The sequence below is a fragment of the Cebus imitator genome, unplaced genomic scaffold, assembly GCF_001604975.1.
Source record: "Cebus imitator isolate Cc_AM_T3 unplaced genomic scaffold, Cebus_imitator-1.0 Scaffold237, whole genome shotgun sequence".
Lineage (NCBI taxonomy): Eukaryota > Metazoa > Chordata > Mammalia > Primates > Cebidae > Cebus > Cebus imitator.
In genome coordinates, this window is record NW_016107552.1 from 2,982,251 (window position 1) to 2,987,013 (window position 4,763).

General features: G+C 45.5%; 1 protein-coding gene across 3 annotated transcripts in view; it reads right to left on the minus strand.

Annotated features, from left to right (window-relative positions):
* KIAA1671 (KIAA1671 ortholog) overlaps nt 1–4,763 on the minus strand; it is a 247,635-nt gene that overhangs the window by 175,894 nt on the left and 66,978 nt on the right. The gene's annotated exons all lie outside the window — the stretch shown is intronic.

Below are 4,763 nucleotides of genomic sequence, written 5' to 3' on the forward strand. Positions count from 1 at the left end.
TTTTTTTTACATTTTAATACCAGAGGTTTTCCTCTGAGCTGTGTTCTTTCCATCATCAAATTGAAAGGTACAGGTACTAAGACTCTCTCCTGCCCACTTTCAGAAGCGAAGCATAAAAATAACTATTGTTTGGCTGGGTGCAGTAGCTCACGCTTGTAATCCCAACTTTGGGAGGCTAAGGCAGGCAGATCACGAGATCATGAGTTTAAGACCCACCTGGCCAACACAATAAAACCCCCATCTCTACTAAAAATACAAAAATTAGCTTGGTATGGTGGCGCATGCCTGTAATCCCAGCTACTCAGGAGGCTGAGGAAGGAGAATCGCTTGAACCCAGGAGACGGAGATTGCAGTGAGCCAAGATCGCACAGTTGCACTCCGGCCTGGGAGACAGAGCTAGACTCTGTCTCAAAAAATAAGAATAAAAAATAACTATCGTTTATTAAGCTCACACCATGTGTCAGACACTACACTAAATGCTTTACAAGGGTTATTTCATCCCTTTACCAACCCAAAGACGCAGGTCCTATCACAACTTCCATTTACAGATGAGTAAACTGAGGCTGGAGTGCTGTGACTTGCTCGTGGGTGGCTGGAATTGTGATCCCACCCTCCCTTCCTATCAGATTTCTAGCAAAGTCCACATGGGCTTAACTAAAACAATTGCTTGTTATGGCGTTCAAATTAAAAGGCACTTCCCACCCATGAGAGTGGCTGTTACTTAGTAAAACAAAACAAACAATAACAACAAAAACAGAAAACAGCTGTTGGAGAGGATGTGAAGAAACAGGAATCTTATACCTTGCTGGTGGGAATATAAAATGGCACATCAAAAAACTCAAAAAAGTTTTTGAGTTCCTCAAAAAACTAAACACGGAATCTAGAAATTCTGCTCCTAAGAGGATACCCTCCCAAAATTGAAAGCAGATTATTTGTTCCCCAATGTTCTAAGCAGCATTATGCATAACAACCAAAAGGTGAAAACAACCAAATATCCATCAATGGATGGATAAACAAAACGTAGTCTATCCGTATAACGGAATATTACTCAGCCTTCAAAAGGAAGGAAATTCTACAATGTGCTACAAAGTGGAGGACCCTTGAAGACATTATGCCAAGTGAAATAAACCAGACATGTGAGGACCAATGCTGTGAGATTTCATTCATAGGAGGTGTTCAGGCAAATTCATAAAGACAGAAAGTAGAATGGTGGTTGCCACGGGTTGGGGGAAGAGGGAATGGGGAGTTCTGTTTAATGGATACAGTTTCAAAATGAGAAGATGAAAACGTTCTAGATATGGATGGTGATGATGGTCACACAACAATGTGAGTGCACTTAACACCACCAAGCTGTACACTTAAAGACAGTTAAAATGGTCAATTTAATGTGGTGTATATTTTACCACAATAAAAAAAAAAAAAACCAAAAACCTATAAACAACCAAAAAACAAATATAAAGGGAACCAAATGCAAGTAACCACATGACCCAGCTCATGGGGGCCCACGTCCTTCACGTGAATCTCTACTAAAAGCCCTCACGGTCTTCGCTGGACTATGCCTGGGCAGGGAACGTGGTGGGAAGCATTCCCGATCATAGCGGGGACACACGGTAGTAGGGGAGGTGGAAAGGAAACACTGAAATTTGGGAGGTGCCCTGATGGGGACAGACATGGGAGTTATACAAGCCCAAAGAAAGAGTGGTCAGGGAAGCCTTCCTGGAAGAGAAGGCATCACACCTGAGACTGGAGAGAAGTCAGCCAAGCAGAGGAGGAGGAGGTTGGTGTCAGCAGAGCAAATGTGTATGCAAAGGCTCAAAGGCATGGGATAAACATGGTCGAGAGCACCGTTCATTTACCCTCTGTGGGGGAAAGTGGGTGTGGAGACATTCAACTTTCTAAAAATGAGAGGTGCCCCGATGCAGCAGAATGGAACACTTTGGTTACCCTGAAAACACTGTTGTTAACTTGAGTCCAGGTTGCATCCAGGTGCAAGGAGCCCTGGCTTACGAGCCAGAACAAGATGGTTTTAGTTAGGGTGATACCACCTTCCGGTTTTCCTGGGATAGGCCCCTTTTACTCTCTAAGATGTCTAGGTTCGGTCAAGAAATTATTCAATCATCCTCCTTTTTAAAAAATTGGGGTAGAAATCAGATAACATAAAATGTACTATTTCCACCATTTCAAGTTCACAGTGCAGAGGTCTTTAGTACATTTATATCACACAACTGAGGTAGGAGGTGGCACTCAGCTCTGGAAGCAGGGCTCATACCCCGGACCAAATTGAGGACTAGCTAAAACAGGTCAGGGCAGAAGTACCTCCCTGTTAAGACCTGCTGTCAGTCTACTATTGCCATGGCAACATCCACAAGTTACCACCCCTTTCTAGGGCAACAACCGACAACCCAGGAGTTACATCTCTTTTCTAGAAAGTTCTGCTGTACCACCCCTTAATTTGCATATAATTCAAAGTGGGTATCAACATGACTGCAGAACTGCCTCTGATTCGGCACACAGCCTAGAGGTCAGTACTGCTTTGCAGGTGCTGTACGCTGCCGCCTCAGTAACAGTTGCTGGGTTTTTTGGTTTTTTGTTTTGTTTTGAGATGGAGTCTCACTCCGTTGCCCAGGCTAGAGTGAGGTAGCGCCATCTTGGCTCACTGCAACCTTCACCTTCTGGGTTCAAGTGATTCTCCTTCCCCAGCCTCCCAGGTAGCTGGGATTACAGGCGCCCGCCACCACAAGCAGATAATTTTTTTGTATTTTTAGTAGAGACCGGGATTTCTCTGTGTTGGCGAGGCTGGTCTCGAACTCCCAACCTCAGGTGAGCCATCCGCCTCAGCCTCCCCAAGCGTTAGGATTACAACCATGAGCCCCCACGCCCGGCCACAGTTGCTGTTTACCACCACTGGCTCACCTGAATTCCTTCCTAGGCAAATCCAAGAACACTCCCAGGCTAAGCCAATTCTGGGGCTTGCCTACAGTACATCACAATCACCACCCCTATGTAGTTCCAAAACGTTTTCATAATCCCTAAGGAAATCCCATACTCCTTAGGTAATCATTCCCCATTCCCCTCTCCCTCGAGCCCCTGGCAACCACTAATCTACTTTCTATCTCTGTGTATTTGCCGTTTCCGGATACTTGGTAAAACTGGAATCTATGTCCCTCGCCCTAGTTTTTGTCCCACCTCCTAGGAAACTGCAGTGCCCACTTTGGGCAAGCCCCTGCCTTAGTCTTGGCCTCAGACACAAGAGGCTGAACACGGCTTGCTAAATTTCCTGTCTTTTTTTTTTTTTTTGAAACGGAGTCTCACTCTGTTGTCCAGGCTGGAGTGCAGTGGCACGATCTCGGCTCACTGCAACCTCCACCTCACGGGTTCCAGCAATTCTCCGGCTGAGTAGCTGGGATTACAGGCACACACCACCATGCCTAGCTAATTTTTACATTTTTAGTAGAGATGGGGTTTCACCATGTTAGTCAGGTTGGTCTCGATCTCGTGACCTACCCACCTTGGCCTCCCAAAGTGCTGGGATTACAGGTGTGAGCCACCTCACCTGGACAAATTTCCTGTCGGACTCCATGATTCTGATTCAGCTCAACCCCAAGACTCATCAGTTCTTTGTTTTCCACTTTTCTGTGCAACTGACACACTCGCCCCATGGAGAACAACTTGCTGGATTATGAGATGTGTATTCTTAGTTTCTCATGAGGAAGCCCCTGTGATTCCCTAAAAGGTCGGCACTCCATAAAGAAGTGTTGAGGGGGGTCAAATGAAATTCTTACTTCAAAATGACAGGAGTGGCAGAGCCAATTTTCTTATGGAGTGTGTACTGTTTCTATAAGAATTGCCGTCATTAGCAAAGTCTCAACTCCTGTGTAAATTTCATCATTAGAGTTCAGCACATCTGGCATTTCTGACTCTGAATTCAGGGGAACAGCTTGAGATGGCTTTCCCCAAACTTCCCCTGGACCATGGGATGTGCACAGGGCACACTCACACCCACAAAAGCATTCTGTGATATATTATAAGACTGTGGGCAGGGCAAGGTGGGTCATGCCAGTAATCCCAGCACTTTGGCAGGCCGAGGTGGGCGGCTCACCTGAGGTCGGGAGTTTGTGACCAATCTGACCAAAATGGAGAAAGCCCGCCTCTTTAAAAAAAAAGAAATTGTGGGAAATGCTGGGTTCAACAATGGTCAACAGGCGTCTTTGCAGCAGGACTTGCCAGAGCCTTTAATATGATTTGCCATTTAGACCCTCTAAAGCATAATCCAAACTGCCTCTCCCAGGCCCCTTGTCCAGGTGCAACTGCTGATCTGGAGGAACAATGTTACAACTTATTTTTACCTCTCTGCTTAAACATCCGTCTTTTCAGTTTTCATTGGCCTGTTCCTTCCTACAATTTGTGTTATTTTTGGACTGGCTGACCATTCACTGAAACCATTAATTAAGCTGCTTCCCGCCACCCCCTTCCACCTTGTTTTCCTCTAGATCAGAAATTGGCAAACTAGAGTCCACAGGCCAAACTAGCCCACTGCCTGTTTTTGCAAATAAAGTTTTACTGGAACACAGAAACAGCCATTTATTTATATATTATCTATGGCTTCTTATTTTTCTTCTTTTTTTAAGAGACAAGGTGCTCTGTGTCCCAGGCACTATCTCAGCTCACTGCAGCATCAATTTCCTGGGCTCAAGCAATCTTCCCACCTCAGCCTCCTAACTAGCTGGGACTACAGGCATAGACCACCACGACCTGCTTGTTTT